The following is a 24,065-nucleotide window of genomic DNA, read 5'->3' on the forward strand; positions in this document are numbered from 1 at the left end:
CCCTGGAGGCGGAGGTTGCAGTGAGCCGAGATTGCGCCATTGCACTCCAGCCTGGGCAACAGAGAGACTCCGTCTCCGAATAAATAAATAAATAAATATTTTTTAAGAGAGCCCAGGCAATTCTATAATAACACACAACCAAGGCTGCAAACCCTGGACTGGCCGCTTCACGTCCTTTTCTTAGCACAGGTGCTTTCTCTTCCTAGTTAGTGCTATTTACATGAAGTATCTCCAGGTGACTTTCAACTTCCCTAAATTCAAACTTCCTGCCATCTGCTCTTTTGCACAACAAAAGTACATATACCACATTGAGTATTGTTCTGTGTAAAGCTGATGGTGCTGTTCACATCAGAAATTGCAGCACTGAAGAACAAAGTTCACGCAGATGTTTACAACATGCATCACCTACAGTGAGTATTCTTGCATGCTTTTGGCCAGTGCAAGCTCTCATGGCACTCCGTACTATAAGCTCCGGGTCGGTGTGCACTTCTGTTTTGTTCCTGCATTTGAAGCCATGCAAATTGACACATTTTCTTCCCCATGGCATTTGTTTGCTCTTGCTACCAGCTGTCAAAACCCAAGCAAGTGGCAATGCTAGAGGTGCCGCAAAAGTGCGAAGGAAGTGTCAGGCTGGATCTCAAAATGAACACCTTGGAAAAGTGGATGATGGAACAGACAGTAAAAATCAGCTAAACATCAGAGTGAATGGAGGAAGAGGTCAAAACTGTGAACAGGAACTAGAAGAAAGTGTAGCAGAAGAAGACCTGTCACAAACCTCAAGAGATTTGGAGAAAATGATGTCAAAACACATCTTCCTCAAGCCCATGCTGAGTATCTCCGATCTGGTTACAGTACTTTCTTGGTTAGTGTTCCAAGTACAGACAACAAAGCAGAAAAGCATTGACTACAGGGAAGAATTAAGGAATGTACAGAATTTCTGGGAGGGATAGGGAAACAGGTGGGTGGCTAGTAGCCGGGAACAATGCAGTTAAAGAGTTCTGAGTTTCTGCGGCAGCTGCTTGCCCACACCTGTGACATTAGGAACCGGGCAGTGAAGCCTCCCTCAGAGCTACCCCAATCAGATCTCCCAGCAAGCTCTACCCCACACGGCCCATGCCCACCTTCCCAGCTGCAACTTCTGAGTTTCACACAGGTGCTCTGCTCGGCAGACCTGCGAGGAAGTCTGAAAAAGCAGTTTGTGGTTTTCAGTCTGTGTAGCTCAGGAAGGTACACCTGATGGGAATTAGCTGGGCTTTGGGTAGCCAACCTGCAGGGTCTGGAACTGCTTCTGTTTGCAGGACGCATCCCCCTATTCCAGACAAGGTCTGGATTCCCCTAAGTGCCTATTACATGACAAAGGCAGGCTTTGTGAATGAATGAATACGTCAAACTCTCTCATGGTGCTGCTGCCTACCAGCCAGTGGGTCTGTTTCTGTGCTGCCACCAACTTTGTTGAGCAATATTTGTCTTACAGCTATTTTTAGTGTTTTATTGCACTGCCTTTGTTATTTTATTCCACCCCTCCTTCTCCTCTCTCTCTCTCTCTCAAATGAGTGGAAAACAGAGAAGTGAAATTAACGGTTAACGATATTTGTGATAAGAAGTGTAGGTCTAATACATTTTATGAAACTGAAATAAAATTACCAGTAGTACCTGAAGCAGCCTATCTATATCCTCAATGAGACCTCAGTGGGGAAAAAGATCTACTGCCTCTTCACCTGTAAATAACATGAGAAACTGCTAAGACTGTGTTATCGACGAATGTGGCTAGTGGGCAAAGTGCCATTTGGAATTTTATAGTCGTCATTATTTTCTGGGAGTGGAACCTCCCTTATAATGTGGAAGGCTATTTTCAACTTGTGCATTTTTTTACTTGGATGCCTTTTCCAGACTCTGTTAACGCTTGGAATTGGGTTTCAGTCTACAGAGAAAGAGAAGCAGGTGGACAGGTGTAGAGGGGAGGAGAGGGAGGACTGTGGGTAGCAGATCAGGCCTATTCCCCTGCACTCACCACTTGGTCTGTCACTGCCAGCCCACTTCCCCCTTTTCAGATACCAACACCAGGCCAGGGGTAACAGCCCAGGAAGGTGGCATCCACAGCCCTCAGCCCTCTGTCCTTGTCACTCACTCCTACCAGTCCTCAGCCCTCTTATCTGTCTGGGAGTGAGATGAAGGGCAGCTGGAAGCTGGAGGAAAGGTTCTCTCCTCTCCACCACAGTGACAAAAGGTTTGGAGGAGCTTCCGGGTGAGGTTTAGGGGGAGTCCCTCCTGTGCAGAGCACCATGGGCCGCAAAGAGTGGATGTTTGTCCTGTGTGTGGGTCCTTCCTGGGGGCTAAAATGAAATCTTTCATTTTCTGATATCATGTCATCTCCGACTTACAAACCTACTTTCCTGTGCCATTTCTATCTCAGACAACAGTCACTTCTAACAGAGGCAGTCCTACATCACTGAGGAAACCACCACCATATCCCACGCATGAAAGGGCTGGCCTGTTGTGAATAACAAACTGGTGGCCTTAGAGCTACATTTAAAGACAGAGAGAGAGAGAAAGAGAGAGAGAGAGAGAGAGAGAGAGAGCACGCCTGGGCACGGTGGCTCACGCCTGTAATCCCAGCACTTTGGGAGGCTGAGGGGGGCAGATCACTTGAGGTCAAGAGTTCAAAACCAGCCTGGCCAACATGGCAAACCCCGTCTCTACTAAAAATACCAAAAAAAAAAAAAAAATTAGCCAGTCATGGTGGTGCACGCCTGTAATCCCAGCAATTTGGGAGGCCAAGACACGAGAATCGCTTAAACCCGGGAGGAGGAGGTTGCAGCGAGGCTGAGATTGCACCACTGCACTCCAGCCTGAGCAACAGCGTGAGACTCTGCCTCAAACAAAAAAAAAAGAAAAAGAAAAAGAAAAAGAAAAAAAAAGAGAGAGAGAAATGGCTTGGAAATTCTCCAAATAACAAAAGGTGTTTTAATGGGGTGGGAGTGGGGGCTATGGAGTAATTATTGGAGCTAGGGGGCCACCCTGTGGCTAAGTATCAAAAAATGAAGTCCAGAATTTTTCCCCCCAAACGCATCTGCAATTAATCTTTTCACCCAGAGAGGCAGAAAGGAACACCAGGCCAAAATCTGCCAAATTTCTCCTCAGAATGGCCAGTTGGCCTTCCAGGCTAGAATCATTAAGCCAAAGTGTATGCCTGGACCAGCATCACCTAGAAACCTGTTAGAAATGTAAATTTTTCTGGAGGTAAGGCCCAGCCATCTGAGTTTCAACAAGCCCTGCAGATGATTCTGATACTAGGTAAAGTCTGAGAACCACGGGTTTACACTAGTTGGTAAAAAAGCATCTCTCTGGGTGGGGCTAGCATATAGCTGGTACTAACTGTAATTGATTATAATTATTATAAAATTCATTCATTTAGCAACCATTGTATTCCATTCATACAAGAAATATTTATTTATTTATTTAATTTTTTTTTTTTTTTTTGAGACAGAGTTTTGCTCTTGTCACCTAGGCTAGAGTGCAATGGTGCGATCTTGGCTCACTGCAACCTCTGCCTCCCGAGTTCAAGCGATTCTCCTGCCTCAGCCTCCCGAGAAGCTGGGATTACAGGCACCAGCCACCATGCCCAGCCAATTTTTGTATTTTTAATAGAGACGGGGTTTCACCACGTTGACCAGGCTGGTCTCGAACTCCTAACCTCAGGTGATCCACCTGCTTCAACCTCCCAAAATGCTGGGATTACAGGCATGAGCCACCACACCCAGCCAAGAAATATTTCTTGTGTGTTTAAAGAGCAGAAAGAAGGCTTATGTGACGGGTAGAGTGGCTGAGGGGAGCATGCAGGAATAAGTCCTGAGAGGTAGCAAGGGCCAGAGGGCATGATGAGGACTTGGGTATCACAAGAGCCACTGGAAGATACTGAGCAGGAAGAGACGTGATGAGACTGTCTTCCTATAAACAGTTGCTCCAGCTACTGGATACAGAACAGTGATGGAAGCAGGAGATCAGATAAGAGGCTAATAAAAAGAGAGTGATGACTTGGATTGGGGCGTAGCAGTGGAAGTACGGAGATGGCTGGATTCTGGATGGATTTTGAAGGTAGAGCTAACAGGATTTACAGATGGACAAGATGTGAGATGAGGCCCAGAGGAACCCAGGATGACTCCAAGGTTTTGTGCCTGAGCAAAACTCTATTTAGTGAGAAATAATTAACTGCCTACTAAGGATGCACTTAAGATATATCTCATAGTTCAACTTCAGTAGTTTTTGTAACATAGTTAAAATGTGTAAGAAAGACCAATAAAATTAAGATTATGGGTCAATTTTGCTTCCACCCAATTTATCTGTTTCTGTGTTTTAGTTTAAATATGTTGCCTTCTTTTATAAAAATGTGCTTGTATTTCAGCAAGTAGCTTTGAATTTCATAGACAATCCCCCTTTTTTTTTTTTTGGAATAGAGTCTTGCTGTCACCCAGACTGGAGTACAGTGGCGCAGTCTCGGCTCACTGCAACCTCTGCCTCCCAGATTCAAGCAATTCTCCTACCTCAGCCTCCCAAGTAGCTGAGATTACAGGTGTGCACCACCATGCCTGGCTAGATTTTGTACTTTTAGTATAGACGGGGTTTGCCATTGTTGGCCAGGCTGCTCTAAAACTCCTGACCTCAGGTGATGCACTCACGTCCCTCACCTCGGCCTCCCAAAGTGCTAGGATTACAGGTGTGGGCCACTGTACCTGGCCTCGACAATACTTTTATGTCCTGGTATACTACAGTGAAGGTAGGGGTTATACTTAAGATAATCAAGGGCTACTGTCTTTTAAATTGATATATAATAGTTGTACATGTATGGGGGGTACATAGTCTTCATTATAGAAGTAGAAACAGGTCTTCCTTATCAATTTGCTACTTTTATTCTTCCTGTGGTACAAATAAGCAGCAATTATGTGTGCCTTCAAAGACACATTTTCATGTATAATAGAGCCATACACCCCGCTTAATTCAGCAGCCAAGATCCCTGACAACCTCAACCATTTGGAACTCAGGTATGAATTCTCAAACTACACTCAGGAGCTTAAGGAATGTGTCTAAAATTAAGGTTAATGAGTTAACAAGCTTAATTAGTTTGTTTCCTCTGGCAAACTTCCAGTCTTCCTGGGTTTAACTCAATTGAAGAAACGGTTATTGAGTGCCTACTTGTACAGGCACCCTGTTAGGCTGTGAGACGGGTACAGGGAGAGCTGAGAACAGATTACAATTCCATGGGAAGGGAGGAAGCAGACATGCTGACCGCAGCAAAATGGGAGGAAACAGAATGATTGCCAGCTAGAAAAGAATAAAAGCCTCTAAGCTCTCGAATTAGCACTAATAACACCAGAAAATTAAATAGCCCCCAAGGCTGGAGTCCAGCCACGACAGTGCCTGGGGTTTCATAATAATGACTGAGTCGTAAAATTAAAAGAACAAAAAAAGTTAAGATGTAACTAACTCAATTTCCTACGGCACAGAATGATATAAGATATTTTAGAAAAAAAGTCTAATCAAAACAATTAGAATTTAGTTTCAAGGGGTCATTTTAAATTGTCTGAATAATTAATTAAATCCAGACTATCCTTTTTTTTTTTTCTTTTTGAGACAAAGCCTCACTCTTGTCCCCCAGTCTGGAGTACAATGGCGCAATCTTGGCTCACTGAAACCTCTGCCTCCTGGGTTCAAGCGATTCTCCTGCCTCAGCCTCCTGAGTAGCTGGGATTACAGGTGCACACCACTACGCCCAGCTAATTTTTTGTATTTTAAGTAGAGACAGGGTTTTACCATGTTGGCCAGGCTGGTCTCGAACTCCTGACCTCAGGTGATGCGCCTGCCTCAGCCTCCCAAAGTGCTGGGATTACAGGCATGAGCCACAGTGCCTGGCCCAGACGATCTCATTTTTGTAGGAATTAATAGGATAGGCCGGGCGTGGTGGCTCATGACTGTAATCCCAGCACTTTGGGAGATCGAGGCGGGCAGATCAGGAGGTCAGGAGATCAAGACCATCTCGGCCAACATGGTGAAACCCTGCCTCTTCTAAAAAAAATACAAAAAATTAGCCGGTGTGGTGGCACATTCCTGTAATCCCAGCTACTTGGGAGGCTGAGGCAGGGGAATCGCTTGAACCCAGGAGGAGAAGGTTGCAGTGAGCTGAGATCGCACCACTACACTTTAGCCTGGCGACACAGCAAGACTCCATCTCAAAAAAAAGAAAAAAGAAAAAAGGAATTAATAGGATGTTACTATAAAGGAAGAATTTGAAAATGGAATCTTGACTGACCAAATAGTCTAGCCTTTAGATGTTTTTACATTAATGGGCTGCCTTGGAGATGAGGGTTTGGGAATAGAGGGAATAATTGCTAGCTTTAACTTTATTTTATTTGCTCCCTAGAATTTTTTCTTCCTTTTTAAAAATCTTTATTAGAGAAATTTAAAAATGTAAAAGTAAGCAAATAGCATAAAGAACATTTTGTACAGTATTCATCACCCACTACTGAATCCCACTTCATCTAAACCCATCCAAATCCTCCTCCTGCATTATTTTGAAGCAAATCCTAGATATCATATAATTTTATGCATAAATATTTCACTGTGTATCTCTTAACAGTCAAGGGGTCTTTCTTTAAAATCCTCAAAATTCCATTATCCTAACCAAAAACATCAATGGTGATTATTTAATATAATCAAATATCTACTCCAAGTTCAAATTCCCAATTGCTTTATAAAGTTATACTTTTTTTTTTAAGAGACAAGGTCTCACTATGTTGCCCAGGTTGGTCTCCAACTCTTGGGTTCAAGTGATCCTTCTGTCTCAGCCTCCCAAGTAGCTGGGATTACAGATGCATGCCACTGCACTCAGCTAAAGTGATAACTTTTAAAGAGTTTATTTGAATTAGGATCTGCAACTGATTGATGTTATCTCTTAGTCTGTACGTTCCCCCAACCCCATTCAAAATTTTTTCATTGAAATTAATTTTTTGAGTCCAGCAGGACATTTGGCCTGGAGAGTTTCCCATGATCTGGTTTTGGCTGATTACAACTCTGTGGTGGCATCATTGAATGTGTTCCTCTGTCCTCCCCTTTGAGTTCCTATAAATTGGTTGTTGGAAAGAGAGGCTCATTTAGATTCGGGTTCCATGTTTTTGCAAGACTACTTCATGGGCAGTGATGTGCACTAGCAGAAGGCTCCTCATGTCTGTTTGTCTCTCTTTTTTTTTTTTTTTTTATGACGACAACAATTCATGCATGATAGCTAGAGCCTTTACTACATTAAGGGTTGTCAAATGATGAGAGACTAATTCCACAGGTCCTTATATAGCAAGCTCCTTATACTTAAAAGAGAAAACACCCTTCATCTTCTATTTTGTTCCCCAGTGGTACAGTTCACACAGAAGAATAAGATAAACGCTTGAATTTTTTATTTACCAGTATTCAGAATGAGTTACTTTCCTAGCATCCTCCAACAGAAAAAAACACATTTCTTTTTAGCAATATGATTAACTCATAGCTTTAAATATATTTGATGTGTTTTAATCCCTTGCAGTTTTTTTTTTTTTTTGAGACAGAGTCTCGCTTAGTCGCCCAGGCTGGAGTGCAGTGGCGCGATCTCGGCTCACTGCAAGCTCCGCCTCCCGGGTTCACGCCATTCTCCTGCCTCAGCCTCCCGAGTAGCTGGGACTACAGGCGCCCGCCGCCTCGCCCGGCTAATTTTTTGCATTTTTAGTAGAGACGGGCTTTCACAGTGTTATCCAGGATGGTCTCGATCTCCTGACCTTGTGATCCGCCCGCCTCGGCCTCCCAAAGTGCTGGGATTACAGGCGTGAGCCACCGCGCCCGGCCAATCCCTTGCAGTTTTTATCCATGTTGATGTTGAAATCACCCCATCTTTGGTCAGTCAAGTCAGCTCCCGAATCCTTTTAGCATGACCTCAGTTTTCATTGAAAGCTTCGGAGTGCTTTGGTATGACAAGTTCTTCCAGGTTCACCTCAGATGTTTCCTGCCCAAGACCTGGACCCAGTGATTTCTCCAAATAGTCCTGGTTCCTTTTAGTGGGAAATGGTCATGTGAGACCACAGTCTAGAGGCTAGGGGTGCTCATTATTACAGGGTTGGTCACTGTTTCTAGGTCTTTTCCATGGACAATGTCAAGAAATACATTCTGAATTCATACTGATGGTTCCTATTCAAAATCGGGACAATTTCAGCTTTGTTACAGGTGTAAAGAAAAAAGTTAATAATAATAATATTAAAATCAGGATAACAGCATTTTTACTTAACCCCTTCTGTCTTACATCTACATGCCCTTTCTCCCACACTGAGAATTCTGGTATTCATTGACTCTGAGAATGACAGAATTATAAGGTCACACATTGTACTGCTTTATCATACCACAATAAATACTCAACAATCACTGAGTAACAATTCTGAGTAACAATTCTGCTGGCAAAAATATGATTGCTATAAACAGCTTGATACATCATTATTGTTTTAAAATATGTATGTGTGTTTTTATATCTTTTAAAAATATAGTTGCACATTCTATATACTTTTTTCTACCTTGTTTTTTGTGGGGTTTTTTTGAGACAAGGTCTCACTCTGTTGTCCAGGCTGGAGTACAATGGCGTGATCATGGCTCACTGCAGCCTCAACCTCCTAAGCTCAAGGGATCCTCCCACCTTAGCCTCCCTAGTAGCTGGGACCACAGGTGCCTGCCACCATGCCTGGCTAATTTTTTGATTTTTTAGAGATGGGGGGTCTCACTTTGTTTCCCAGGCTGGTCTCAAACTCCTGGGCTCAAGCAATCTTTGCCTCAGCCTCCAAGAGTGCTGGGATTACAGGGGTGAACAACTGCAACTTGCCCTACTTTGCTTTTTTCACTTCACACTGTATCTTGAAGATCACTCCTTGGTAGTATTCAGAGATCGTTTTCATGCTTGGTTTACCATGTGCCATGTACTGTGCTAAGTGGTTGTATTAGGCCATTCTTGCATTCCTATAAAAACCTGAAAGACTGGGTAATTTATAAAGAAAAGAGGTTTCGGCTGGGCACGGTGGCTCACACCTGTAATCCCAGCACTTTGGGAGTTCGAGGCGGGTGGATCACGAGGTCAGGATATCGAGACCATCCTGGCCAACATGGTGAAACCCTGTCCCTACAAAAATTAGCTGGACGTGGTGGTATGTGCCTGTAATCCCAGTTACTTGGGAGGCTGAGGCAGGAGAATCGCTTGAACCAGGGCAGTGAGCCAAGATCATGCCACAGCACTCCAGCCTGGCAACAGAGTAAGACTCAGTCTCAAAAAAAAAAAAAAAAAAAGAGGTTTAATTGGCTTACAGTGCTGCAGCCTGTACGGGAAGCATGGCCCCAGTATCTGCTCTGGAGAGGCCTCAGGAAGGTTTTACTCATGGTGGACGGTGAAGCAGAGCAGGCACTTCACATGACGAAAGCAGGAGCAAGGTGGGTGGGGTGGGGAGAGGTGCCACGCACTTTTAAATGACCAGATCTTGCAAGGACTCGCTATCATGAAGACAGCACCAAGCCATGAGGGATCCGCCCCCATGATCCACACACCTCCCACCAGTCCCCGCCTACACCATTGGGGATTACATTTCAACATGAGATTTGAGTGGAGACAAATATCTAAGCTATATCAGTGGTTTATGCAGATTATCCCATTTAATCCTCAGAATGATCCAGTGAGGTTGGCACTGTTATAATTGCCATTTCATAAATGAAATTTGAGTTTCACTGGAAACTCAATATGTAACTCAATTTCATTTGAAACACGAGAAATTGAAAGTTAAGTAATTTGTCCAAGGTCATCAAGCTGAGAAGCAGTGAATAATCTTTAGCGAATAATCTTTTTCTTTTTTTTTTTTTTTTTTTGAGATGGAGTCTTACTCTGTCACCCAGGCTGCAGTGCAGTGTTGCAATCTTGGCTCACTGCATCCTCTGCCTCCCGGGTTCAAGTGATTCTCCTGCCTCAGCCTCCCGAGTAGCTGGGATTATAGGTACTCACCATCACACCTGGCTAATTTTTTTGTATTTTTAGTAGAGACGGGGTTTCACCATGTTGGCCAGGCTGGTCTCAAACTCCTGACCTCAAGTGATCCGCCCGCCTCAGCCTCCCAAAGTGCTGGGATTACAGGTATAAGCCACCATGCCCAGCCCAATGAATAATCTTTTAAGATAGACGGAGAAAACTGATAAATTTTATATATTCATTATTCATATATATATCTATATCTATAGTTAGCATAGAAGCAGATAAATAATTTACACCAGTAAACTAGTAGACATCAGTATCCCAGAATATTCACAGCCCTGTCTGGTTCATAAAAAAGGATTTGTGGAGAAATTTCCAAGGATGCAGAGGGCTTATCAAGTAGGCAAAAAACTTAAATACACATAAAGTAACTTTAATACCAAATTTTTTTTTTTTTTGAGATGGAGTCTCTGTCACCCAGGCTGGAGTGCAGTGGTACGATCTCTGCTCACTCTAACCTCCTGGGTTCAAGTGATTCTCCTGCTTCAGCCTCCCAAGTAGCTGGGATTACAGGCACGTGCCACCATGCCCAGCTAATTTTTGTATTTGTAGTAGAGGTGGGGTTTTACCATGTTGGCCAGGCTGGTTTCGATCTCCTAACCTCAAATGATCCACCCACCTCAGCCTCCCAAAATGCTGGGATTACAAGCAAGAGCCACAGTACCCAGCCTTGAAAACCATTTTTAAAAGCTATCTAATACGTGGGAGGAGAAAACTGTATAGATTAACAATATAAATGATGAGATAACTTGGAATAAATGAGAAATCAAAGCAGGCATATCACAAAACTCATTTGGGGGCTATAAATTCTTTGGGCACAGAACCATACTCCATCTTTGCCCATTTGTTGCTGTTCTTTCTTTTATGTGTATGGTGTTTTATAGCAGAATCTCTTTCTGCCTGCCATCTACTGCGGCTGGTCCCTACCCTGGGGTGGGTGGAACAGGTTCTAGAGAAAGGGAAATGACTGGGGGGCTGGGATGGCACCCCAGAAGGCATCTGCCCCAGGCCTTATAATTCTTTGGATTCTAGTTATTCACATGCTTCTTTTCTCCTTTCTTGTAGGCTGCTAACAAGTTTAGGCAGGTCCTAGCACACTCATCCCTGTGTGCTCCCCCAACCTCAGCCTAGCTAATGAACCAGGGGAGCGTCTGACTCAAAGGAAGCCAATTAAACTCCTGTTGGAATTTGCCTTTTGGACTCAGAGATGCTGTGTGGCTTCTGGCCACTGACCTCCTGATTGCCATCCCTCCCCCATCACCACAACTCAATAATCAAACCAGCAACTGAGGAGTTACTCTACACTTTTCTCCTTTACCTCCCAACCACCCCGTTTCAGCCGCTAGTCATCACGCTGATTCCACCTGTAAAATACAGCTCGATTTGTTTGGTTTTCTCCGTCTCCACAGCTGGCACTCTTTCCACATCTCTGCTATCTGTCACCTAGACAACACAGCACCTTCCAAATGAGTGCCCCTATTTCCAGAGTGACCTTAAAACAGAAATCAGATGTTCATCCCTGCTGAATATCCTTCAGGGACTGCTCTCAGAACCCAGCTGGAATCCAAACACTGGTCCAGGAAGCCCCGCCTGCCTCTCCTGCCTCATCCAGGTGGCTCTACCCTTTGCCCCCCTCGCTTAGCCACCGTGGCCTCATCTAAGTGCCTCCACATTTAGTATCTATTCATTCTCTAGCCAGTGTACCTCAGAATGCCTGGAATTCGGCCGGGCACGGTGGCCCACTCCTGTAATTCCAGCACTTTGTGAGGCCAAGGCGGGTGGATCACTTGAGGTCAGGAGTTCGAGACCAGCCTGGCCAACATGGTGAACCCCCAACTCTACCAAAAATACAAAAATTAATTGGCCATAGTGGTGTGTGCCTGTAATCCCAGCCACTCTGGAGGCCAAGGTAGGAAAATTGCTTGAACCCGGAGGTGGAGGTTGCAGTGAACCAAGACTGTGCCACTGCACTCCAGCCTGGGCAACATAGCAAAACAAATAAAAAGAATGCCTGGAATTCCTGTCCTTTCCCATCACTTGTCTCTTTCTCATCTTTCCAGCCTCAGCTTAAATGTCACCTCCTCAGGGGAGCCTTCCCTGGTCACATGATCTGAAATAGGTCATCCATGTTTTTCTTCCCTCAGCACCTCACATTTGTTTCCTTCCTAGTACTTAATGTAATAGATCATTATTCTTTATTTTTGTATTTAATTGTCACCCTACAGTGGGTGCAGTGGCTCATGCCTGTAATCCCAGTACTTTGGGAGGCTGAGGCGGAAGGATCACTTGTGTCCAGGAGTTCAAGACCAGCCTGGGCAACATAGTGAGACCCCGTCTCTATAAAAAAATTAAAAATTAGCTAAGTGTCGTCGTGCAGACCTGTAGTCCCAGCTACTCGGGAGGCTAAGGTGGGAGGATCACTTGGGCCTGGGAGGTCGAGGCTAAAGTGAGCTGAGATGGTGCCACTGAACTTCAGCTTGGGTGACAGAGTAAGACCCTGTCTAAAAAAAAAAAAAAAAAAGTTAAATTAAATAACTGTTTCCCCAACTACACTATAATATCCATCTTGGGAACTACACCATCTTGTTGGCCATCATGTTGTATCGTCTTGGGGGAACAAAGACAAGCTTCAAAGAAGGAGATGGCACTTAGAAAGAATGTGCTGAATTTTCTCCTCCTTCCATTTAGCACTGCTGCATCTTTGATTCTGTTCTGGGAGAACAACGCTTTGTCTATTTCAGTCATGGGGTTTGGCTTGAAATGACCCAACCTTCGCACCAGGAAAGTCTCTTATTAGTTTAGGCAGATTACAACTGAGGCCAAAAATAATCAAGATGTTTGCTGGGGCCAGGGACAGTGGCTCACGTCTGTAATCCCAGCACTTTGGGAGGCAGAGGCGGGCAGATTACTTGAGGTCAGGAGTTCAAAACCAGCCTGGCCAACATGGTGAAACCCCGTCTCTACGAATAATAGAAAAAAATTAGCCAGGCATGGTGGCATGCACCCGTAATCCCAGCTACTGGGAGACTGAGGCAGGAGAATGGCTTGAACCTGGAGGGGGAGGTTGCAGAGAGCTGAGATCGCGCCACTACACTCCAGCCTGGATGACAGAGCAAGGCTCCGTCTCAAAAAATAAAAATAAAAAAGAATTAAAAATATGTTTGCCAGGCAAGAAGTTCACTCTCTCTCTTTCCTGTTAAAATGGCCAAAAGAGAACCTCTTTCTCCCACCTTTCTCCCACTGAGCAGTGTAGTGTGAAGATGTGTGATTGGGGATTGCTATATCAGTCAAGATCCCAGCAGGAAGCAGATGGCACACTCAAACTGGACAATTTGAGGAGCAATTAGTAAGTGGACTGTTGGTGGTGCACACCCGTAATCCCAGCTACTTAGGAGGCTGAGGCGGGAGAATCTCTTGAACCCAGGAGTTCAAGGCCACAGTGAGATATGATCTCCAGCCTGGGTGACAGAGTGAGACCCTATCTCTATTTTTTTAAAAAAACCAGGGACTGTTTGCAAAAGTGTGAGCATGTGTAGTGAAAACTTAAGGAATAATGAAGTATCTTAGGGCCATTACCACCCTACGCCTACAGAGGGTGGTTGCCGGAACACAGAGATATAGAGAGAGATGGAGACTGTCACCTCATAGATGAGGGATGAAGGCAGCCTGTGCTGTGCACCACGGAGGACAGAGACTTAATTAATACCCCAGCCATCCATGGAGCCCATGCTGGTGGTCCTCACTGGCCAAAACCAAGTGGAAGACAGAAGGCAAGGAAGCCCATGAATCTAAGCCAGATCATCCTCCAAGGGCACTGAGCAGGGGAGGAGAAGAATAGAGATGTGAAGAGGCAGAAGGAAGATACGGAGCACACATACCTGCTAGGGGAGGACTGAAAGAGTCACTGGGGGTTCTGAACGCAAGCCGACACGGCAAAAGGTAGAAGAGGAAAATGGAGTAAAACCAAGTCACCTGCGGTGCTGTCCAAGCTGCGGAACAGACATCACCTGAAGCTAACTAAATACCTCGGTATTTCTCAGTATAGGAGCCAAGAGTTTCCCTCTATTGTCTGGGTGTTACTTGAAACATAAAGAGCCCTCACAGATGTAACGAGTTCTTCGAGTATGACTGAGGTTTCAGTAAGCAGAAATGGAGAAATAACTTTCCAGAAACAGGGAAAAGAATAAGCAAAGGCCAAGGTGAAAATGAGGGGCATGTTTGGGGATCCGTGAGTAGGCAGTTGACTGGAGCCTATGGGCCAAGTAGAAAAGTATTAGGAGAAGATTCCAGAAAGGTAAGTGGGGTCTCATAGACTGGAAGTCCTAGAACTGCCAGGTCAAGGAGTTGGGAGCTCATGCAACTGGTAATGGAGAACCACCAAAAGGTGAACTGTTGTGATTGTAATTATTTTGTTCACGGTTTCTTTGGGGTCCTGGGAGTGTGTGGTGGCTGGTATGTGTAATTGTGATTAACTTTATATCATGAAAAGTCAGTCACCAAAAGGCAGAAGAGGCTAGATGGGACTCACCTGTAGAACTGGACGGAGGGTTCTGCGACTGCCACCGAATCTGCTCCAGGATCCTGCCGCGTCCCCTTCCACCCAGAGTAAACCATTTCCACTTACTACGGACTCCACCTTGTGGTCATGCTTGAGAACTGCACCACTGCCTCCGCGGTTCTACCCACAAGGGCAACAGGATCACCACCCTCTTTCCTTGTCCCTTTTATAACTTTAGGTCTCTTTAAAAAATGAAAGCAACAGTGTACAGAAAGAAGTATAAAGCAAAAATTATTTCAAAATTAAAATTTAAAGCAAAATTAAAATAAAAAACAAAAGTATACGAAGATAAAGTCTATTTTGTGAGATTTCATGCATCTTAAACAAATGGGTCTCAAACCAAATATATTCTTTAACCCTCTGTACATCCTCTTCTATTAGTGTTATCTGTTTTCATTAATTTCTTCAAAGCCCCAATGGGCCAGGCGGTTAAAGACATTTTCACACTTATGGCCAGGCACTGTGGGAGGCCAAGGGGGGAGGATCGCTTGAGGCCAGGAGTTGGAGACCAGCATGGTCAATATGGTGAAACCCCGTCTCTACTAAAAATTCAGAAAACATCTGGGCGTGGCGGTGCGTTCTTGTAGTGCCAGCTACTTGAGAGGCTGAGCTAAGTTGAGATTCAAGTGAGTAGGGGAATCACTTGAATCCGGGAGGTGGAGGCTGCAGTGAGCCGAAATCATGCAACTGCACTCCAGCCTAGGCGACAGAGTGAGACTGTCTCAAAAAAAAAAAAAAAAAAAGTCACATTTAATCCTTACAGTAGTTTGGTAGGCATAAATGCTACTATCCTCATTTCACAAATAAGGAAATCTAGGCATATGGGCTCAGAGAGTTTTAACAACCTGCCCAAGGCCACACAGCTGATTAGTTGGGACAGTTGGAATTTGAATTTGGTCAGTTACCTCCAAAACACAGGCATTTCCCACCAAACCACATTGCCTCTTAGTTGATAGGATTTTCATCTACTCGATTTTCAACTGGAAATTAGTAAGGAGATCTTGATTGTTGCCTCTCCCTCACTTCTTCACCCATATGCAGATATGGGTTATTGATAGCACCTCCTGAATGATACAGGATGTTGTCCCTTTCTCTCTCCCCATGCCATAATCTCAGATAATCTCAGTCTGGCCCTTCCTCGCATTTCATACGAAATATTGCAATTGCTTCCTACGAGGTTTCCAGTGTTTCCCCCATCCCACCCTACTGAAGAGAGGGTTCTAGTTTTAAAATCCAAATCTGAAAAGCCTCAATCCATTTAGGCCACACATGTGGCATTTAAGCCACATGTATCAAGATGCTTAAAAATGTCTATATCCTTTCAATCAGTAATTCTACTTCTGTGAATCTATCTTTTAAAAAAATTCCTGTGTATAAAAAAGTTATATGTACAAAGATGGTCAGGCAGTATTATTGATGTAGTATACCTCTTCCTTACAAAATTTTTAAATTTCCTTTATGAGGCTGGGAATGGTGGCTCCCATCTGTAATCCCAGGGCTGTGGGAGGCCAAGGAGGGAGGATTGCTTGAGGCCAGGAGTCTAAGATCAGCCTGGGCAACATAATAAGAACCCATATTTACAAAAAAAAATTTTAATTAAACTATAACAGCCAGGCATGGTGGCATGCACCTGTAGTCCTAAGCTAAGGCAGGAGGATCATTTGAGCCCAGGAATTTGAAGCTGCAGTGAGCTATCATCATGCCACTGCACTCCAGCCTAGGATAGAGCAAGACCCCCTCTCTAAACAAAACAAATAATAAGGCTGGGCATGATGGTTCACACCTGTAATCCCAGCACTTTGGGAGGCCGAGGCGGGTGGATCACGAGGTCAGGAGATTAAGACCATCCTGACTAACATGGTGAAACCCTGTCTCTACTAAAAACACAAAAAATTAGCCAGGCATGGTGGCAGGTACCTGTAGTCCCAGCTACTCAGGAGGCTGAGGCAGGAGAACGTCATGAACCCAGGAGGCGGAGCTTGCAGTGAGTGGAGATCACGCCACTGCACTCCAGCCTGGGCAACAGAGCGAGACTCCATCTCAAAAAAAAAAAAGAATTAGCCGGGCATGGTAGCGTGCACCTGTAATCCCAGCTACTCAGGAGGCTGATGCAGGAGAATTGCTTGAACCCAGGAGTGGGAGGCTGAAGTGAGCAGAGATCGTGCCACTGCACTCCAGCCTAGGCAACAGAGTAAGACTCTGTCTCAAAAAAAAAAAAAAAAAAAAAAAAAAAGGAGGGGAAAGAAAAACAAATAATAATAATAATAATAATAATAATAATAATAATAAATTTAAACCAACTTAATTTCTACTCCAAACCCAATAGGATTTTCTACTTCAGGCCATCCTTCAAGGTCCTAGGAAGACCCTCTAGTTATAGATCATTACTGGTCACTGCCAAGGCCACCAGGGCCCAATTTATCTGGTTCCCTCAGTTCTAACAGCCCACTAGCTTTCACGCCACCCTTGGGACACATGGATATTTGGTGAGGCTGGGAGCCCTGTAACTGTTCCTCTCTGAGGTCTGGCCACTTCCCTGGGTGTCGTCAGAGGGCAGGGCACAAGTCCCAGCTGTTGCAGGACCCTGGACCCCTCCCCTGGCTTGGAGCAATCTTTTACCCTGGGGGAAATCCACCACTGTCTGCTCAGGTTTCCCTCAGAGCCACTTCCTGTCTCCTCTCCCTCCAGTACGCTGTACACTCAGACACTTCAGGGGGCTTAGGCTTTTGAAAACAAAGCCAGGAAAGGAAGTGTTTTGCAGGCAATTTCTGCCTTCATCCTGCCAGCCCCTGAGGAAAGTAAAACAAAGCCTGCCTGAGGAGGAAAAGTGGGGAAATACAAGGGGAAATTCCACATTTGTAGCTCAAAAAGTTATCCTACCTCAAGATGCTTAACGATGAGACAATGTCATAAGATGTAAATGTTGGACATGAAGTCTGTGGGTTATACATAGATGTTGATGCAGCCTGAACCATACAGTTGGCAAAACTAATTCACTTCACCTACTCATTCCAGATGCAAATTTCCAAAGTTCTGGTGAAAATGGTTGAAGGAATAGTGTTACAGCAACTGCCCTTGGCTTTTCCAGCTTTACACTCTCTTCCATGCCTATGGAAATCTCTTCCCTGTCTGTAGCTTTAAGCATTACATCTATATGATCGACCATCCCATCTTCATCTCCATCCATGACTTCCTAACTTAAGCTCCATGTCTCCAACAAAACAAAAGGCAGGGCGGGGTGTGGTGGCTCATGCCTGTAATCCCAGCACTTTGGGAGGCCACGGTGGGCAAATCACAAGGTCCGGAGATCGAGACCATCCTGGCTAACACAGTGAAATACAGTCTCTACTAAAAATACAAAAAATTAGCTGGGTGTGGTGGTGCTAGCCTGTAGTCTCAGCTACTCAGGAGGCTGAGGCAGGAGAATCGCTTGAAACCTGTAGGCAGAGGTTGCAGTGAGCCGAGATTGTGCCACTGCTCTCCAGCCTTGGCGACAGAGGAAGACTTCATCTGAAAACATTAAAAAAAAAAAAAAAAAAAAAAAAAAAGACAAAAGGCGGCACCACCTGGGAATCTCACTTTCACTTTCATGCCCCAAATCAACTCATTGTCTTTACCCCAAGTCAGCTTCCTCTACACATGTCTCATTCCATTAATGAAACAGGAGGGTAAGGTCTCAGCAAAGTTCTTTCCTCTACAGTGCTGTTAGAAACGCTTGTTCCCTGGTGCCACGAAGAAATAGCACTAGAACATAAATTTAATTTTCTCAGCAAGGCAATTTTTACTTCTATAGAAGGGTGCAACTAGCAAATGGAGTAATGGCAAGAGCACACCTGGACAGGGAAGGGGAAGGAGTTCTTATTCCTGAGGCAGGTAGCCCCTACTGCTGTGTTGTTCCCCTATTGGCTAGGGTTGGACCACACAGTCTAAGCTAATTCCAACTGGCTATTTTAAAGAGAGCAGGGGTATGAGCCAGAGTAGCAGGGTGAGTAGTGTGGCAGGACAGACGGTTAGGAACAGGTAATTGAAGGTGACTTAGGTCACAGCAGGTGACCAGGGGTGACTCAGGTCAAAGCAGGTGACTGGGAGGAGTCAGGGTGGAGCAGGTGACCAGGGGAACAGATGTGAACTACTGATTAGGACTGGTGGGAAAGTTGTTTACTGAAACCAGAAGCAAAGGGGTGAAGAGCACCAGGAAGTTAAACTTTAAAATGGAGAATCAAAGAATAAGAGAGCTGAACATACTGACATACTGATTCTTTGAAGAGAAACTTGGGGTTCACTATATTTAACAATCCCCCATCTTGAAATTTTACAGTTCTTTCTCTTCAAACTTCCTTAACATGTCTTGGCTTAGTTGTTCTGCTTGATTCTCTAAAAGAAAAAGCTTCTCTGAATAAGGTAGAGGAGAATTAAGGGAGGTTTTAGTAAGTGCTGCCTCTGTGAGTCTGTACACCAGCCCATGGATGCATAGTATGACACAACACCCAACAAGAAAGCATACACTGGCCAAGCGTGGTGGCACGCCTGTAATCCCAGCACTTTGGGAGGCCGAGGTGGGCAGATCACGAGGTCAGGAGATCGAGAGCATCCTGGCTAACACGGTGAAACCCCGTCTCTACTAAAAATACAAAAAATTAGCTGGGCGTGGTGGTGGGCACCTGTAGTCCCAGCCACTCGGGAGGCTGAGGCAGGAGAATGGTGTGAACCTGGGAAGTGGAGTTTGCAGTAAGCCGAGATCGCGCCACTACACTCCAGCCTGGGAGACAGCAAAAACTCCAATTCAGAAAAAAAAAAAAGAAAGAAAGAAAGAAAGAAAGAAAGAAAGAAAGAAAGAAAGAAAGAAAGAAAGCGTATAGCTACTATGGCTGCAAGAGAAGTAAGAATTGAGGCTATGATTCCTTTCCATTTACCAAACCATTTTTCTAGCCACCTTGTAAAGGGGTCATTTACCCCTGGGTTTTTGGCTAACTCACTGGACAGAGAAGTTAGACCTTGCAATGCCTTTGTTATACTTCCATCAGGGGTGATGTTGTTTGGGATGAAGGTACAACCTTGAGTTTTAATCACGATGCAAACTCCTCCTCTTTCTGCTAATATCATGTCTAAGCCTATTCTATTTTCCCAAGCCATCTGGCTAGTAGCCCCTAATTGCTCAGCTATTCCTTTAACAGCATCTCTAATGTAGTTAATAAACCACTGTTGATTGTAATAAATGTAATTTATCTAATCTATGTTCTAATTAATTGTCACCCATCAAAATATTGACTTAAATCCTGCAGCTATTTGATCTTGGGCTTTAAATTCATCTGGTACTCCTCATGGAGCTCTAATAGCGTTTATATAAACATGGGGGTCAAAGGACCCATGTGAGGCACTTCTTTTTTTTAACGCTTTTCTTTTTTTTTTTTTCTCTGTGTTGACAGAATGCTAGGGTAAAAGGGATGACCAATTGGACTAGGGCACAAGTGCTGCTCTAATTACTTGGCAGAGCAGAGTACCCAGCAATAGTCCCATGCAATACCACCATACATCTGCTTGGAGATGAACCAGGGCAGACTGATTGGTAAGCTCTTCAAAAGGCTTGGTTTCACTGCACCCTGTTAAGTCTTCAAGGAATGCTAACTCTCCCCCGCTCCCACCCCGCCACCCGCCCCTTGGCAGTGAAAGGCACAAGGTGAAGGTGAAGTTAACATCAGGGGCCGCATGGCCCTTGGGGGCTGACTCACAGGGCTCTTAACCTCAGGGAACAGCAGTGAAAGAGTCTTGCATGACTCATCGCCCCAGGCTGTGGGGTTCTGGAAGAAGAGAGCTACCGTACAGTTCATGCTCGGACCACGAGAGGACCACCCAACTGTAAAGGGGACAATCTGGGTCTCTGGTCTGCCTGTCGCACAAGCCTAACATCGCTTTGTTTAATGTGTGAACAGAATATTTAATCCATTCCAGCCAAGCATTTGCGTCCTGATACCATTTCAATTGCTATAGTTTGTTTTAAATATTTAACCTCTACAACAACTACTTTGGTTTTATCATTGGGTAGATAACATGAAAAGGTTTGGTTAGCAGAGAAGTTAGGAGAGGGAGAAGGGGGTGCAGGAGGTGGCGAGGCAATGAACAGCATTTCAAAGCATCCTGAGACTTCTGCTCCTATGCCATGGAACTCTGGGGAGCAGAGATGGTAATCTGTCTCAATTACATTGGTCTACCTGACAATGGGCAGGGGTAACTCCTTTAGTCAAATGAATATATGGTTTTAAGAAACTGCAAGTACTAGTTGGGGCAGCCCATCCTTGTTCTTTAATATTTTATACAGTATTGGACCGACTTTGGCAGAGAAGATCTGCTCTAGGAGGACAAGATTTCCAGTTTACACTGGAATCTTCGTCAAACTCTTCTCAAATTAATTTATCCCAGTTAACAGATTTTTAGTCTGAAAAGAGCTAGGAAGGATAAAGCTACTTTTCTGAAGTGGAGAGTTGCCTCTGACTTGGCAAGTCTCCACAGGGTATAACAAGGCAAGCATCAAATGTAATAGTTTGAGGCGAAATCGACTTGGTTACATTAATAACTAGGTGGTCAGCAATACAGTGAGAAAAGAGGAAGGAGTAATCAAATAGATAAAAGAGAGTTAAATTTTTCTCAGCTTTAGTTTGGTAGGGTTTTCCCCCGGGACCATGGCCCATGACTCTGGAGGGAGTGGCACTTTCCTGATTCTGGTGTGATGGCTCCATTCTTTTTCTGCTGCCCAGACTGCAGTTTCAGTAGTTAGGAGCACTAGGTAAGGTCCTTCCCAGGCCGGTTCGAGTTTTTACTTCTCTCCAACTCGAGTGCTATTTCTTTGCAGCATTGGGGAACAAGCATTTCTAACACTGCCCCCTTATAAAAGCCTCAAAATGCCTGTACAAGTCCATGACTTAGGGGACTTAGGGGCTCCTTTGTGGAAGTTGCTCTGTTTGTTACCACCCTGAAGGCAAATAAATGGATTGGATGGAGACTGGTCCCAAGGGCATCTAAGCTATTGGTCAATCCAGACCTTCTGAAGTAGCCTGGAGTGAAAATCCAGATCAACAAGAACACCCTCTGTTAAACAGTGACCAGCCAAGCCATCAGATCATCTCTCTTGGGGCTTTAAAGAGACACAGACAGAGGGGGTTGTTACTGGCAGGAGAGTAAAAACGGAAACAGAAAGAGTCAGTAGCTGAGCTACCCTAATGAGCCTCCAAGCATGTAAACTAGATCATCAGGAACTCTGCTGATATGATTCTCTCCTACAGCAGGGGAGCACTCTGGGCAGTTGGGAGTAGAGGAGTAGAAGAAAGTATAGCAGATGTTTCTCTTCTTTTCACTTTCTCCTCCCTCTTTTCCTTCTTTTTCTTTTCTTATCCATCCCCGCCCCTTTTTGTTTTTGTTTTTTCCATCTACTCAGTGTCTGAATACTTCCCTATTTGAGAGACAGGGCCACAATTCTCACTATGGAAGCTGTGAGGGTCAGGTACTTTCTGACCTCACACCTTGGAAGCTGGAGCTTGGGTACATGATCCTGCTAGTGAACCAGAGACTCAGGGTCAGTTGAGAAATAACTTACTGCTGCAGCATCAAATGTTAGCCTGACAGCATGTAGTATGCAGTGGCTATGGTGCCAACAGCAGTGTGTTCACCTGTCAGCACATAAAACTGCAGATCTACAGAAAAGTTGAAAGATTACAATGGATATACCCTTTACCTAGTGAATTAGTTATCTGTTGCTGCAAAACAAATTACTCTAAAACATAGCTTCATGGGAAGAAACATTTATCACACCACACCTCCCATGGGTCAGGAGTGCAGGCACTGCTTACCTGGCTCCTCTGGCTTGGGGTCTGTCACAAGGCTACAAATCAAAGTGTCAAATGGGCTGCAGTCTCACATGAAGGCTTCACTGGGGAAGGACCTGCTTCCAAGCTCATTCATATGGTTGTCAGCAGGTTTCAGTTCCTCACAGGCTGTTGGACTGAGGGTCTCAGTTCTTCACTGGCTGTTTTCTGGAGGCCTCCCTCAGTTGCTCACATGTGAGCCTCTTCCCCATGAGGCAGCTCACAACATGGCAGCCCATTTCCATCTGAGCAACTGAAGGAGAGAGAATTCAATTATGGAAGGAACCTCCCACATGCTATTTGCTAGAAGCCAGTCTCTAAATCCAGCCCCTACTCAAGGGAAAGGGATTACACAAGGTGTGAATTCCAGGAGGGAAGGTCAGAATTCACCGAGTGCCACCTTAGAGTCTGTCAACCACAGATTCATCAATTACTAACATTTTATCACATTTGCATGTGCTCCCCTTTAGACAGATAGCTACAAATACAGATATACAGTTTTGTTTGTTAAACAACCAAAATTAAGTTAAAGATTGATATGGTTTGGCTGCATCCCCACTCAAATCTCATCTTGAATTCCCACATGTTGTGGGAAGAACCTGGTGGGAGGTAATTGAATCATGGGGGCAGGTTTTTCCCATGCTGTTCTTGTGGTAGTGAATACGTCTCACAAGATCTGATGTTTTTAAAGAGGGGAGTTTCCCTGCACAAGTTCTCTCCTCTTGTCTGCCGCCATGTGAGACATGCCTTTCACCTTTCACCATGATCGTGAGGCCTCCCCAGCCATGTGGAACTGTAAGTCCATTAAACTTCTTTCTTTTGTAAATTGCCCAATCTTAGGTATGTCTTTATCAGCAGTGTGAAAACAGACTAATATAAAGACATTATAACAGTTCCCCTCTAATTACTTCAGCATGTATCTCCTAAGAATAAAAACATTTTTCTACGTAACCACAATGCCATCACCTCCCCCCAAATTTAACAATTGTGCTATATCATCATCTAATATCAGCCCAAATTCAACTCTCTCCAATTATTCCGCAAATACCTTTTATAGCTCTTTTTTTCCTGCTCCAGTATCCACTCAAGTTTCCTGTATTGTTTTTGGTTATTGTCTATTTAGTCTCTTTTAATCTAGAACCATTCTTTCCAATACATTTATTTCTGGGTATTGTTTTTCATACTGTTGACATTTTTGAAGAGTTCAGGCCAACTGTCTTGTATAACTGTTGCCCACACAACAGGTGGGCTAGGTCACTTGGTAAGTGACAACCCAATGGCCACAACCAAGCAGGATTTAACAAGGGGATTTTATTACTTACAACTAGTAAAGAGAACAATGGGTATAGATAGCTCCCAAAGCAATGCCCTCCTGAGCTCCGGGCTGTGTCAGATTTTATAAGCATAGGGTAATGAGGCATGATCTGACTGGATCTTGCAATGAGGTAATGCCAAGAGGCATGATCTCACTGGATCCTGCTAAGGAGTGATGCCAGAGCTCAATCTGATTGCATCATAGATCCAGCCATGCAGTGTCAGCTTCCTAATTCAGTCCCTGCTCCTCTGAGCACTTAGGTTCCGC

This window comes from Macaca nemestrina, chromosome 13 (assembly GCF_043159975.1).
Source record: "Macaca nemestrina isolate mMacNem1 chromosome 13, mMacNem.hap1, whole genome shotgun sequence".
NCBI classification, from domain to species: Eukaryota; Metazoa; Chordata; class Mammalia; order Primates; family Cercopithecidae; genus Macaca; species Macaca nemestrina.